Source organism: Coptis chinensis, chromosome 1 (assembly GCF_015680905.1).
Source record: "Coptis chinensis isolate HL-2020 chromosome 1, ASM1568090v1, whole genome shotgun sequence".
Taxonomy (NCBI): Eukaryota; Viridiplantae; Streptophyta; class Magnoliopsida; order Ranunculales; family Ranunculaceae; genus Coptis; species Coptis chinensis.
This window is the reverse complement of record NC_141456.1, coordinates 33,145,176-33,161,522: the sequence shown is the minus strand read 5'-3', so window position 1 is coordinate 33,161,522 and position 16,347 is coordinate 33,145,176. Positions and strand designations below refer to the sequence as shown.

General features: G+C 38.7%; 1 pseudogene across 1 annotated transcript; it reads left to right on the top strand.

The window, feature by feature from the left end:
* Positions 1–13,269: 13,269 nt before the first annotated feature.
* On the top strand, positions 13,270–15,781 carry LOC147523544 (putative cyclic nucleotide-gated ion channel 6 pseudogene; annotated as a pseudogene). The gene has a single exon (XR_015196584.1). The product of XR_015196584.1 is annotated as a putative cyclic nucleotide-gated ion channel 6 pseudogene (transcript).
* The last annotated feature ends 566 nt before the right edge of the window (positions 15,782–16,347 follow it).

Here is a 16,347-nt window from a genome sequence, read left to right as displayed (position 1 = left end):
GAGTTACCAAATGGTTACAAAATGAACATGAATACATGCATAGAGCAATAATAGCTATCAATGCAATACTAAATATCATTAACTAATGGAGCACCAAAGGGGGGAGAGAATTCTATATATTTCCTCTCCACTCTCTAACAAGGGGAGGAGAATCCTATGTTTCTTCTTCACTCTCCATCTTCTCCGTTCGCCATCGATCATTCGATCATAGAATCTAAACAATGAACTACGTTCGACTTGATTCCAAGTTGTCAGCAAACTGGGTACGCGTAGGCAGTTTGATCCTTCGAACTCAGTCGCAACATCATTCTCCCCAAAATTCCTACACACGTAAGGTTCGCCCAAAAAGAACCTTTACAAGGTCATTACAACATCTTCATGTTGTTTTTGCGATTCTGCGAGGGAAAACTCTAAGCACCTCTTCTTTGATTGTCCATTCTCTACCAATGTTTGGTCACTTGTGAAAAATGCTATTGGCTTAGGAAGATCAGTAAAAGCTTCAAATGCAGAATGGTGTGATATAATTAATTTCTATAGAAAACACAATCCACAAACTGAAATATACAAGGTGTATGTTTGTACCACAATAGGTCATTTGTGGAAGGAGAGAAATAACAAGAGATTCAGTAACAATTCAAGCACTTCTAATCATATCGCTAACTCTATTATCAAAGAAATGAAAATTTACTTCGGAATAAGGATTGACACTAATCAAGATTATGCAAATATCAGATGCTTACTGACAAGGTTGGACATTCAAGTCAATTTCAAAACTAAATAACCTATCTACTACAAATGGAATTTCCCTCTGATAGGGTATATGAAACTGATTGAATACTGATGGTTCTATGAAGCGGAACATTGTGGGCTATGGTGGAATAGTCATTGATCAATATGGGAATATTATTCTCACTTACACCGGTGGAGGTTACCAACGTTCATTAATATTTCAAAATCTTAAAGCTATTGAAGTGGGACTACATCTCTGCCAGCAACAAAATATTCAGAAGGTTAAAGTTTGTTATGACTCCCTCAGAGCAATTCAAATTCTCAAAGGTTCTAAAGAAGCCCCATGGCTCTCCTATAATTTAATTGTTGCACTCAAATATGAAGTTTCAAGGTTTTAGGATATGATCTTCTCTCATGCTGTTGTGAATAATTAACTGCGGAAACAACGTTACCCACACCAAACGGATCAATCCTACACAAAGATTGATCTTTCTCAATAGACAAGACTTCAACACCCTCCAAGCAATATCCCAACACTTCTCAATATCAAATAACAAGCATATGAAATAAAACAATCAATGTAAAAGAAGAACAAACCACAAGACGAGATATATCGGTTCGCAATTTGCCTACATCCACACCGCGAAGTTCCAAGCTTTAATAGATGTCCGGAGTAACAGATTACAAGTCTCTCTCAATTCACTCACAAAGAATGAACACTCAACTCACAAAGAATTGTTCTCTTGTAATCACTCTCTTTCTTGGTTTTGGAAAAGTTAGGTTTTCCAAAAAACTGATTTTGTTTTTATACCAAAAACCAAAAATCGCGTTTCTTGTAATGGAGGCCCGCAAAAGACTCGAGCGCTGGCGCCCCTTTCTTTGAGCTGGTCGCCAAAATCATCGAGACCGAGAGCTGGCGCTTTCTTGAGCTGGTCGCTTAAATCATCGGAGTCATGAGCTGAAGTCGCTTTCACTCTGGCTGGCGCTCGATCGATCGGAGAAACAGAAATTTTCTATACATTCTCCACCTCGGTGAGGTTTTAACACATAAAACCGAGCCAAACACATCCAAAGAAGATCACATCCAAGTAAGTACACCTCCAAAGAAGGAAGACTTCATAATCCGCCTCATTTAAAGAAGGCGGCCCCACACTGTGGCTCTTTCAAACATGTAGGATTTGGAGCAAGTCCAAAAAAGTGTTGGAACTTAACTCCGGTGACAACTTTCGCAAGATATCGCCAGGGGGTTGTCATGGGTGTCTACTTTCAAGTGCTACATCACCATCCTCAACCCACATCCCGTGATAAAGTGATATCGGACATCGATATGCTTGGTCCGACCATGATGAACTTGGTTCTTCGCCAAATGAATAGCACTCGACTATCACAATACACAACAACACCGTTTCGCTTTTAATACCCAAATCATCTAGAAGACCTCGAAGCCATAGTGCCTCTTTTTCGCCTCGCCACCGCCATATACTCTGCGCCTCGGTAGTAGATAGAGCAATCAGAGTTCTGCAAAGCATAGACCTCCAACTAACCGTGCACTATGCATCATAAACACATAACCGATGAGTCGATCGTCGCTCTATCTAGATCACCGCATAATCAGAATCCACAAACCCATCGACATAACAAGTGCCTCCACCATAAGCTAATCCCACATCCAAAGTACCCTTCAAGTACCTTAGTACCCATTTCATCGCTTCTCCCAATGCCGCTTCCCGTGATTTTCCATATACCGCCACAACACTAACTGCTGTGGAAATGTCCGGGCGTGCACACCATAGCATACATCAAACTACCCACGGCACTTGCATAAGGAACATTAGCCATATGCTTTTTTGTTCCTCCAATCAACTAGGAGAGAACTTAGTGAAAGCCTAAAATGCCCAAACTAAAGGAGTAGAAACCGACTTTGCATTCTCCATACCAAATCGAGAAATTACTTTCGAATGTATTTTTCCGAGATATAACTATCCGTCGCTTCTTCCTATCTCTGTCAATCTCCATGCCCAAGATCTTCTTTGGCTCCACCTAAGTCTTTCATCTCAAACTCGAGCTAAGTTGAGATTTCAACTTGTCTATCTCCACCATGCTTTTGGAAGCAATAAGCATGTCATCCACATAAAGCAGGAGATAGATGAAGTCATTACCATGAAGCCTTCTAAAGTAGTAGACACAGCAGTCATACTTACTTCGGGTGTACTCATGTTGCATCATGAATGTGTCAAAGCGGCTTGTACCATTGCTCGGCGATTGCTTTTAACCCGCATAAATGACCTATTCAATTTGCATACATAATCTTCTTTCAAGAACGACAAACCCTTCTCAAAGTTGTCTCATATAGATCTCTTCTTCTAAGTCCCCATGCAAGAAAGTTTTTCACATCAAGTTGCTCTAACTCCCAATGAAGTGAGCAACTAAACTTAATAACACACTAATGGACGATGTTTGACCACCGGGAAAATACCTCATTGTAGTCAACTCCTTCCTTCTCGCGGAAAACCCTTTACTACCACTCTTGCCTTGTACCCATCTTTTTTCGGACTCGGGGAAGGACCTCTTTCTTTTCAACACCCATTTATCGCCGATAGTCCTTTTGCCCTTTTGGCAATAAAACTAGGTCCCATGTGTGATTTTTATCAAGAGATTCCATCTCGCCTTTGCATAGCTACTAACCAATCTTTGTAATGAGCATCTCTAACAGCTTCCTTGAAGCTATCCGCTCATCATCTTCGATATTCAAAGCATATGCCACTAAATCCCACGACCATAGTGTTTCACCGCTTCGTGCCCATACTTGTGCACTTCTTTAACTTGTCTCGCGGGTTTGTGGTCACCACCACAAGTTGCGGATGCTCTTGCTCTTCTTCTTCCTTTGGTGTGTGGTTCCATGATTTGGTACCTCATCATGATCTAACCGGTCATCCGGCAGATCGACAACTCAAGCTCATTAGCTTGAACTTCTATAGACTCACCATTCGCCCAGCCTACTTCCCGGCTTCAAAAGATAACACGGAAGTCTCATCAAAAGTAACATCTCTCACGACCCGTGAACTTGTGGGCTTCTAGACACCACAATCAGATCCCTTACTCCCCCATTTTGGCGGCCTAAGAAATATGGCCTTCTTAGCTCTGGGATCTAGCTTGTCGCCCCTCACATGGTAGTAAGTTTGTCGATCCAAACACTCGCAAGATACTATAATCACGGTGGGTTACCCGACCACACCTCATAAGGTGTCCCGCAATCTATAGCCGGTATGGTGACCTATTGTATGCAGGGTAACACGCCATGGACACCGTGATTCCGCCCAATACTTTGCCTAGACGGCATTAGACAATAAACATCTTGCTCTTTCAAGCAAAGTTCTATTCATCCTCTCTCGCCATTCCATTCTCATTGTATGGCCCCCCTCGATTTGGCCCAAAGTGTCCGGTAATTCCCTGTTGCGCATTTAACTCTTGGAAAGGTCCATAGGTATACTCAAGCACCATTGTCGGACCGTAATGTCTTTACCTTCCTATCTCGTGCGCGATTCTCAACCCTTGCCTTCCACTTCTTAAATGTCTCAAACACTTCATCTTTTGATTTCATCATATACACCCACACATAGCGAGTATGATCATCAATGAATGAGACATAATAGCGTTACCTCCCTGGAAGCCACCCGGAGGGTCCCCAAACATCTGTATGCACATAATCAAGGATGCCTGTTGTCGCGGTGCTTGCTTGACTTGAACTTGACTCAGATCGCTTCCCATAGACGCTTAATGCTCACAGAACCCCATACTGGCTTCTTCAAGTTCTTCAAGAACCCTCGCTTGCATAACTCGGACAAACCCTTTTCACTCATATGCCCTAAACGATATGCCACATCTTAGTGCACTCGTAATCATTACTACATGCACTCCACCGCTACATCGCCTATCACCGTACTACCAATCAGAGTATACAAGGTTCCATATTTTTGACCCTTCATAACAACTAAAGAGCCATGAACAATATTTAGGACTCCACCTTCGCCCACAAACTTGTGGCCTTTGGAATCCAAGGTACCAAGAGAAATAAGACTTTTCTTTAGCTCAGGAACATGTCTCACATCGGTTAGAGTCCTCACTACACCATCATACATCATACATCTTGACCCGTATAGTTCCAATTCCTACCGTCTTACAAGCAACGTCATTACCCATTAAAACAGAACCGCCATCAATGCTCTCATAAGAAGTAAACCACTTTCTATTCGGCACATATGATAGGAACATCGGAATCAAGAATCCACCTCTCGTCATATAGTCTTGTGTGGACACACAGAGACTGAACTCATCCTCTTCAGAGCCCTGAAGCATAATTTGCCTCAAATTTTGCCTTACCTTTCTTCTGACCATCTCTCTTGTTCTCTTTCTTCGGGTGAGGACAATTACTTGCGTAATGTCCTTTTTCATTGCAATTGTAGAAGACTGTAGCGTACATGTTTTAAAGGCTTCTTTGACTTGGACCTAGAATTATCATTACTTGAATAATTCCCTGTTCGCATTTAATTTCCTCTTGCCACTAGCCCCCGACTTGCATCAATGCTATTCTCTACACGTGTCTTCTTCATCAACTCATAAGAAAGAAGTGCACTCTGAACTTCGTCAAGATCGACGACTTTCTCGTTCATGAATGTAGTCATTAGATGCTCATAGCTTTTCGGCAAGGAGAATATCAAACATGCCGCTTGATCCTCATCATCCATCTTCATACCAACATTCAAATAATCCGCTAGGCGACGCCGACGGAACTCACTAACGTGCTCTTGCATCGTTGAACCATCGACCATCATGTACCGATAAAGACGCTTCTTAAGGTACATCTTGTTCATCATGCTCTTTGTCATATACATAGACTCTAGTTTGAGCCAAATACCGGCAGCGGTATTGTCACAGACCGATTTTCTAAATAATTAAAATAAATGAATAATTGAAATATAAATATCTCAACCATCACTTGGTTCAATTGTCTAAAACCCGTGCTATGACGGGGATACAACACATGTCAAAACCTAAAACCCACATCCTGGCGGGATCAACTTAACAACAAAAATCTCAAAATTCCTCAACTATCACTTTATTAAAACTTTCTTCCATCTCAATACAAATATAAACAAACTTTACTTAATAACAATTTCTAACATCGTATTCTCATGTAATATAAAATGTAACCCACGTTATTACATCCTTCCAAAAGATCGACCTAATAAACTAAACTCCCCAGATCGTGCTCGGTGAGAATCAAATCACACGCCACGGTTCCACTGCCTTCCACCTATGTTCCCAAGAACACACCCACGTTGCCAAAACAAAGCAAACATGGGTCAGCAAATTGAATTTGTTGGTATGAGTAGACTAAATACAAATAAACATTATCATACTTTAATAAACCAAACAATCACTTTATATTTCCCATAACTCAATCATTCACAGCTTGGAAGACAGTTAGTTCCGTCATTTCAACCGGCATAGCTTCTTCCCAAGCAAAACTTCCATTTTATTAACCTCCATTTTATTAACTCATTCTAATAACTCCCTTTTAATATCTAAATAATTAAATTACATTTACCGATATCCGCCGCTGTATAAGGGTAGGACCGCGTCCCTGCACAAAATGTTATTAAGTCCTACCCTCCTGCAAAAGAAAGTTAGAACTTCTAACATCTGTCGATATCCTATAGGTATTCAAAAGTAAACCCAAGCACACTTGCACAATCAAATTAATTTATCTTATTAATTAATCAATTACTTTTCTTATACACATATTTCACAACCTATGTACCTTAGGTCATTCCCGCCACATTCAAGGAATACCTAACCTTACATTCCTGTACACTCAAGGAATACAACTAGCCCGCAAGGCGAATACCTTAGTTCCTCTCTAGGGTAGTCCAAACAATCTGGTCATTCATGGCACATTCAATGAATACCCGGGTCATTCATGACACATTCAATGAATACCCATATATAACGCTAACGGGCCATTTATGGCACATTCAATAAATGCCCACCTAATATATGACATCAACAGTCATAAAACTCAATTCTAAAACTTGTGGCGTAGAGAGTTCTAAAAGAGTTCGGTAAATTTTGTTTACGCATTATTAAACTTTATTTTATATATCATTTCAGAGAACGAATGAGTATCTTGATTCCTGTATTTTTTATTTACGCGTTATTAATTTCAGGGATGTCTTAGTGTCATAACGTTGCATATCATAAAATACTGCAAAATCACATAGTAGTTAATACACATACACACGTATATATAGAGGTCTTAGCCTAAAGTCAAGTATGCTAATAGCCCTAGACCTATCTTAATAACCCAAATCATAATCCGAGTTAAAAGGTCAAATTGGGTCAATTGGTCAAAGTCAACCCTGGTCAAAGTCAACTCTGGTCAAAGTCAACCCTGGTCAAAGTCAAAGTCAACCATCATGGTCGAAGTTAAACTGTCGTTTCCATGTTCAACAGGTTCGAGGTCATAGCCATGGTTCATGGCTAAGGTCAATGTGCATGGCTCATGGGCTCATGACTAAGGTAATGGTTCGGACCCAACTGGCCAAGCCCAAACCTTAGAACCCGAAAGTCTAAAAGTTGAAAGACCCAAGTAGATCTATTTTAAGTCCAATGGACTGGCCCCAATCAATATTAGAAACTGGCCCAAAACAGTTAAGTTAAACTGGTCCACAAATACAAATGGGTTCGGCCTAAAAATTTAACTGAAACCGGCCCAGCAAAACAAAGGAAACGGCCCATAGACTAATTGGAAAAAGGCCTTAAACAAAACCAACTAAAATCGGGCCCAAAATCAACCAATAGAGTTTTGGCCCAACCCAAAACTTAATATTAGATTTCGGCCCACATAAAATAATCTAAACCGGCCCAAACAAGCGGCTTTAAGGCCCAAGCCCAAATCGGCTTGTTATCGCGTTTCATCTTCTTCACCTATCACCACCACCAAAAACCGACCACCACCAGATTCCAATCGCCACCCAATCCAACCTAGCGGTTTGACTCCTCATAGAAACCCACACCACTTTAATGAAAACGAAAACCCCAAATCATACAATCCAAACATCACAAAAAACTAGATCTAGAATTTTCGTCCGCCATTATTGGTCGGGCTTCCAAACCACCATGACGACCTCCAACCACCAATCAAAAAGCAAAACCCAATCATTCAAAATCAAAAAAACCAAAAGCCAACCATAACAGTTACTGGCGGTTTCTTGGCAGCCATTAACGATTTTCTTGGGAGCTTCAACAATTTCATCACGGCCACTCGATCCCCCTCACGCCTACTACACTACTCCCTCACCAACAATCCATCAAACCCAACAAATTTTAAAAACAATCAAACGACAGCTGACGCCATTAACGTGTTTACAGAGCTTCGACAGCAACCAAACGTCAAACTCCAAATCTTCCCATCCCACCAATCTCTATATTAAGACCACGCAATATAAATTTTTGATCCTAAGCGTTCTTTGGCATTGGTTCATGCAGCCATTAACGTCTGTCGAGGTTCAACAGTTCAACCTCACTTTCCGAGTTTTCGAGTTTTAACAACACGACAAATTCAACAGAGTTTTCAACTGACAGGACAACGCCGAATAAAGCGATATAATGAGCGGTATATAAAAGTGTAAACATTAAACAGTATACACTGATACACGAAAACCATAAATCCGGTGAAATAGCAAAATAGCTACTCACCTGTATGAACAGCTCCTACGAATTTCTCCGAGTCCGAGCCGTCGCGCTCCACCCTCCAGAAATCCAGCTTTCATCTCCGCCTCCATTTTTATATTTTATTTTTCTCTCAACCCTATTTTCCAGAACAGGGTGTTTATATACTTGGGTCCGAAACCCAAGCCCAACACTGACTCGGGCCCAAAACCAAGCCCACGTATCCCGAGTCCAATCCGACGAATTTTTTTTAAAATAAACAATTAAATTAATTAATTAAATACAAAAATACGTATAATAAAACACGAGGTGTTATAGGTATTTTCTCCCATCACACTATACATGACCTCATTAGCAAGACATAACCGGATTGATGAACAAGCCTGAAGATCGAACTCTTCCCAATCATCATTACTCATACTCGCTTTTAGATTTAATCCCTTCAAAGCCTTGTGCAAACCTTGTTGGATGAGGATGTCCTTTACTTGGACTTGCCAAATCCCAAAGTTATTCTTCCCATTAAACTTCTCTACTTCAAACCTTGCATTTGACATCTTGGGAGCCATCTTTCAAGTTACACACAATAACCCAAAAGAAACAATTTCACCTCGGAATTTAATCGAACACCTTGTCTACACAAATTTTAGTACTAAACTCAAAATCCTAGGTCGTATACCTACGCTCTGATACCAATTGTTGTGAATAATTAACTGCGGAAACAACGTTACCCACACCAAACGGATCAATCCTACACAAAGATTGATCTTTCTCAATAGACAAGACTTCAACACCCTCCAAGCAATATCCCAACACTTCTCAATATCAAATAACAAGCATATGAAATAAAACAATCAATGTAAAAGAAGAACAAACCACAAGACGAGATATATCGTGGTTCGGCAATTTGCCTACATCCACACTGCGAGTTCCAAGCTTTAATAGATGTCCGGAGTAACAGATTACAAGTCTCTCTCAATTCACTCACAAAGAATGAACACTCAACTCACAAAGAATTGTTCTCTTGTAATCACTCTCTTTCTTGGTTTTGGAAAAGTTAGGTTTTCCAAAAAACTGATTTTGTTTTTATACCAAAAAACCAAAAATCGCGGTTACTGTAGCGAGGCCCATAAAAAAGACTCGGCTGGGCGCCCTTTGAGCTGGTCGCGCCAAAATCATCGAGCACCGAAGCTGGCGCCGCTTTTTTGGGTGGTCGCTTAAATCATCGGAGTCATGAGCGAAGTAGCGCCCACTCGATCTGCGGCTGGCCTCGATCGTGAGAAACAGAAATTTTCTCTACACATGCCTATAGAGAAGTTAACAAGAGTGCGTATTACCTTGCAAACCTATCTGTGTCTTTTGATGATTAATATGTATGTAATGGTCCTCCCTTAGATAGTAAACTTTTTGAACTAGTTTTAAATGATCTAAGGGAAATGATTTATTTACGAGTTTAATACAGGTAAGAGTTTGCCAAACCCTATTAATTTGTTTAAAAAAAAAAAAGAGTTTTTGAGTTCCCTCCTTAAAAAAAAGCCCAGGAGTGATTATTTCTAACTTCTACGAAACCAAAATAAATAGAGCGGAAGCGTCAACTAGAAAAAGTTCTGTTGTGAACATATTGCATCTTTGGCACCACAATGTTTTTGTTTATTTGTTTGTTATGGAATAAAAATGGCGAATACAAAAATGAAGGAAAGTGAAGAACATATTTTTTAATTAAAGAAGCAAATGCACAAAAATTAATATATTTTTTCTTAATAATGTGGTATTTTAATTATTATAAGTTAATGAAATTCAGGTATGTGTATAATTACTGAAATAGTTAACAAAGAAACTATTGATGAAGAAGAGAAGGAAATAAGGAATTAACACAAGATATTAATACTAAAATAGTGGATTCAATAATGTTAGAAAAACATATTTAGGACACAAATGAAGAAAAATAATTAATAAACATTTATGTTTAACAATTAATAGTTGTTTGAAGTTTGAACTAAAGACGGCGTTCATGGGGCATAATGACATATTGCACCACGTGTCCATAGGCAGGTTGTTGAGTGTTGACGGAGTTTATAGTTGGGGAAACCGATACCAATCGATTCCTCAATCGATCCCTGCTAAGATAGTTTTGTATATGGACATTCTAAACTCCAATCAAAATTTAAGCTTTCACTACAATCAACAACCACAAACATAAGCTATGAAATTAACTATCACAAACAAGCAATAACAATGTAAAAACATAACACAATAAGACACAAGATATACCGTGGTTCAGTCAATGATAGTTATTTAAATTTTCACAATAGCCAATCATTTTATAATAGTGGGAATGAATATTACAATCATTCCTCTCAAGTATCTCCACACTTACTATATTTCTTTTAACTAATCTCTCTCCTTACAAATTTTATTTATTTTTTCTTAATTTTGGTTGCTCTCAAAATTCGTTTTACTCTCTCATTTGTTATGGGTCAAAACCCTAACTTCTTTTATATGGTAACTTGAAATTTCAATGTAAAACGAAATTTTATTTCATCTCGATTTATCTGTGAAAAACCAAAACTTTGCTTGTGCAAAGCCCTGGGGTGTGCGCCGCGCCCCTCTAACAACGCGTGTTCGACAGTTCGAGGGCGACTACCTCTATAATGATCCCAGCTTACAATACTGACAAGTATGCAAACCTTGCTACGCCATCGGTTTTTTTAAGTCTTGAAACCCGTCTCTCGAGATCGATAGTTAGCATGGTTTGTTTGGATAATAATTGTAAATTGTAATTGTAATTATATAAGAGAGACTCAACTATTTATTTTTTTTAAACAAAATGAGAGATAATTATGTTATTTAAGTGATATTAGGGAGGTTCTTTTAAATTATCAATAATAAAATAGGGCTTGTTTTAATTTCAACGTGGGAAATGAGGGTAATTATTTAATTTAAGCCACCATTAGAGAGGTGTTTCTAAATTATTAATAAAAAATGACCTTATTCAAATTATATTAATAAAAATGGAGATTATTCTAAATTTAGTGAGGGAGGTGTTTTTAAATTAAGTAAATAAAGAGATTTAAATTTGCCTACTCGAGAGTTGAAGAGGCTTCCGGAAGACCCGGCTATATTCTAGTGTAGAGATGTCATCGCATCCTGGAGCTGCTGTGGTAAATTTGCCTACTCGAGCACACACCCATTTCTCAAGGTATCTATATAATAAGTTAGGAATTTTTTCGGCACTACAGGACAAAATTACATTTAGCCTAAGACAAACAACGGTCCAGATCGATTTTTGACACAATTGGATGGCTGAAATGTGATAATCAACCTCAAGATACGTGTTTCAGCTGTTTTTAATTAGTTAAGTCAGTTTTATATCGCATTAGCAGTGTTCGCAACCCGGTTACATCAGCAGTGTTCTTTCAGTGTATGGTCGCGGGTTCGATACTTGCTGCAGGCATTTTCTTTTATTTATTTATTTTGCATTTCATTCTCATCATTATTATCAAGTTTAATTTATTTATTTTTCATTCTCATCATTATTATCAAGTTTAATAAGTTAAAAACAACTAAAGAATATCGCTCGCTTGGTAGTACTATCTACTGACCCATAACCATCATAGTAAGTGAATTTTATCTCAATTAATTCTTAGACATTTTAAATACTATCTATTGTGGGCAAATCACTAAACCAAAGAGATGAGTGCCTTTCAGGCACGGGCATACACTAGTATTTCTATATTAGAGGGTGTCTGCACAGAAACAGTACTCCTATGGTTAGGGACCACCCAACACTTATTGCACCACGGGCTGGGCCTGAGATTTGATAACACTCTAAAAAACACACTGCTGAACTGATAAGAAAGTGCGTAATCTATTTCCTTCGAATTTACCACATTTCTTCTTTCAGATGCAAAGACAAATTTGAGACTCATAAAATTTTCTAATATAAATTACATCAGATGCGTATGCATTGAAGATCATATCAATGTATAAAAAATTCAAAACTGCTCCATGTAATGAATTCTTGAGAATTCTAAACTATATAGCCGTATAGGATAATAGGAATAACAGGAATTAGGTGCAACAAAATATAATATATTATAATTAACATAGCAGATTAGTTTTTTTAATAATGAATTTTGTGTTTGGCAAGCTATAATTATTTTAGGGGTTAATTTGTCAGAACCTCCTACATTTGTCAGTTTATAATAAACCCTCCACATTTGTAAATATCATGATTTATCCCCCACGCCGTTTGACTTCTATTTCCTTTCTGTTGGTATTCCATCTAATACTGAAATTACCCTTGAACCAAGGGTATAACGGGTATTTAATAACTCCTTTTCAAGTGTAAATAAGAAAAAGACAAAATGTAATAACGACTCTTTTTGAGAGATAATTTTGGAATACTAACGGAATTGGATAGAAGTCAGACGGAGTGATGGGGGTGGGGGGTAAATCATGATGTTTACAAATTAGAGGGATTTATTATAAGAGCATGTCTTCAGTGCGCAAGATGTATCGTGGGCAGGATGTATAGGCCTTTGGATCAGTATTTTGTGATGCAATACAGACACCCCCTGTGGATGAGTGGTCCACATTAAATACGTCATACCCACCATAGATTTAGCCTTATTATAAAGTATGTGTGTGGGGTGGGGGGGAGGTGGTGTTGTTTAGACAAATTTTCCAACAAATTAACAGATTAACAGATTTTTGGTATCCCAGTCATTTCTAACAAAAACATGAACCACTCATTTCTAACAAATTAACAGATTTTGAAAGTTCTATTCCTTGTCTTTGCTTGATGTAGGATCTCTTCAGAACAAACCTTATGACAAATGAATAGATAATGATGATGTACATTGCAGTATCTTTGCCACATTAGGCTGTACGTAAAACATGTTGGAATCTAGTTTCAAGACACAGTGGGAAAAAGAGAAGTTCTTACGCTTGGACGACTGGGAGTCTAGATTATCATTCACTTCAGAAATGGGAATGGACAAATTTGGATTCAATATCTTTGAATTCTTGGGTCGTATTGTTGGTCGTCGTAGTTCTACCGACTCTTCCTTCAGGAAAGGAGGACTTAAGTCACTTCGACGATCAATTAAAGATGGCGTTTTGAGGGTTGTCTTTCCAGAAGACCTTAAAAGTTTCGAAAAGAAAATATTTGATCCTCAAGAGAAGTTTCTTCAGATTTGGAATAAGTTTTTTGTAATGTCATGCATTATTGCTGTATCTGTGGATCCTTTGTTTTTTTATCTACCATTCGTTCATGAATCAAATAGTTGTATGGGTATCGACCGTATTTTAGCCACACGAACGACAGCAGTGCGTACTATCGTTGATGCTTTCTATGTAATTCACATCATTTTTCAGTTTCGTACAGCTTACGTTGCACCTTCATCTAAAGTTTTTGGTCGAGGTGAACTCGTAATTGATTATGCACAAATTGCTAAAAGATATTTGCGGAAGCATTTCACCATGGATCTTCTTTCTGTCCTCCCATTGCCGCAGATTGCTATTTGGAGATATTTGATCAAAGGGACAAACGTACTGGCAACAAAACAAGCACTGCTTCACATTGTTTTGCTTCAATATATTCCAAGGTTTTACCGAATCCTTCCCTTAAGTAAAGATCTGAGAAGAAATGTCGGTCTCTTTGTTGAATCTTCTTTTGTCAGTGCTACAATCTATTTGTTGTTGTACATTCTTTCTAGTCACATTGTAGGAGCCATTTGGTACTTATTAGCTATAGAACGTAATGATACCTGCTGGCAGAAGGCATGTTATGCTGCTAAAAATGTGTGCAGCACCAAGTACTTGTATTGCGGCGATCACCATGTGGAAGACTCTAAGTCTTGGAGAAATGTCAGTGAAGCTGTTCTTAAGAAGCAATGCTCGCCAACTGATGACAATCCATTTTTCAACTTTGGAATCTATCAACAAGCTTTGGAGTCTAGCATTGTTGCTAACAGCAACGATTTTTCCTCTAAGTATTCTTCTTGTTTGTGGTGGGGCTTACAAAATTTGAGTACGCTTGGCCAGGGACTTCAACCTAGTACATTTCCTGGAGAGGTTATATTTTGCATACTACTTGCCATTTTTGGGTTAGTGCTTTTTGCACTTCTTATTGGCAACATGCAAACTCTTCTTCAATCACTTTCTCTTCGTATTGAGGAAATGAGACTTAAGAAGCGTGATTCAGAACAGTGGATGCATCATCGCTCTCTTCCACAAGAAATTAGGGAGCGTGTTAGACGTTATGATCAGTACAAGTGGTTGGAAACACGAGGAGTGGACGAGGAAGGCTTGGTGCAGAACCTACCAAAGGACCTCAGAAGGGACATCAAACGTCACTTATGTTTGGATTTGGTGAAAAGGGTTCCTCTTTTTGAGGATATGGATGAAAGATTGCTTGATGCTATATGTGAGAGGCTGAAGCCCAGTCTGTACACCGAAAAGACTTTTATCGCTCGGGAAGAAGACCCAGTGAATGAGATGCTCTTTATTATAAATGGTCAACTGGAAAGTAGGACCACTGATGGTGGGAGAATCGGATTTTTGAATAAATCTTATCTGAAACAGGGAGATTTCTGTGGTGAAGAGCTTCTAACATGGGCATTGGACCCAAAATCAGCTTCAAATCTCCCATCATCTACTCGGACAGTGCGTGCTTTAACAGAGGTTGAGGCTTTTGCATTAACAGCGGACGATATGAAGTTTTTTGCAATTCAGTTTAGACGCCTTCATAGCAGACAAGTTCAAGATACATTTCGTTTCTACTCGCAGCAGTGGAGGACATGGGCAGCTTGCTTTCTTCAAGCAGCTTGGCGACGGCGTTGCAAGAGAAAGGTTATGGAACTTAGTTGCAGGGAAGAGGAAATGTTGGCAGAAGATGGTGATGTCAGTGTTAGTTCGTCAAATCTTGGTGCAGCTATCTATGCTTCTCGGTTTGCAACTAATGCACTTCGTGGAGTTCACAGACTTCGGAGTACAAACAGTGTTGCATTCTTGCTTCCGGCGAAGCCTCAAGAGCCTGACTTCAGTGAAAACCCTAACTTACTTTGAGTTCTGGCTGACTTGAAGAGGATAATGGTAACAAATTACCTGATCCTGTTTTGCCTCTTTGCTTGTTTAGTGGCTGATATTTTCTTGTTCTAAACAAACCAATCTGAAATTCGAGTTGTTTATGTATAGATCTTAGCAGTATTGTATTGTAAATATCAGGTTCCTCTTTCATTTTATAAGTGGTTTGTATCACAATATCTTGTAATTGAGATGAACAATATAATGGGTCAAATTATTTTAATCACCCCTTAATGACATCACAGAAGAATTGAGACTATTATTCGTACTTTTTAAATTTGAGCAACTTCTAACACGGAACGTTAACCTAGATAGGTTCACACTAAGGCCACCGTGAAATTCTAGAATCAAATTGTTGAAGATTTAGAATCTAAACAAGCAATGGATGTGTTTTTTCACGTACCGTTCTGAGGATAAAAGAATTTTCGCATTGGTGGCCTCAAGAGTTTCATTAAAAATCATCATCCAGTACAGGGATGGGAATTTCAAATCAAGATAAGCAAATTAAATGTTAAATACTGCTACAGAAATATCCTTGTTCTTAATTTTCCCCAGTCAAAATTCTAAACCAGAACCTTCCAAGTGAAATCGATTAATTTTATCAAGTCTTTCACTCATTTCGTTAGTGAAACAAGTTTTCTAGTCACCAACTTTCCTTTGTCTAAAGTAAGAACTGTTAGGAACACCAACCCAAGGCTCCAAACCAGATTTGTTCACCTCCAGATTCTTAAGCCTTTCTAAGCTACACCTCCATAACACCTTATCAGCTTCTTCATCATTAGGAAAAGGCTTTCCAAGAAA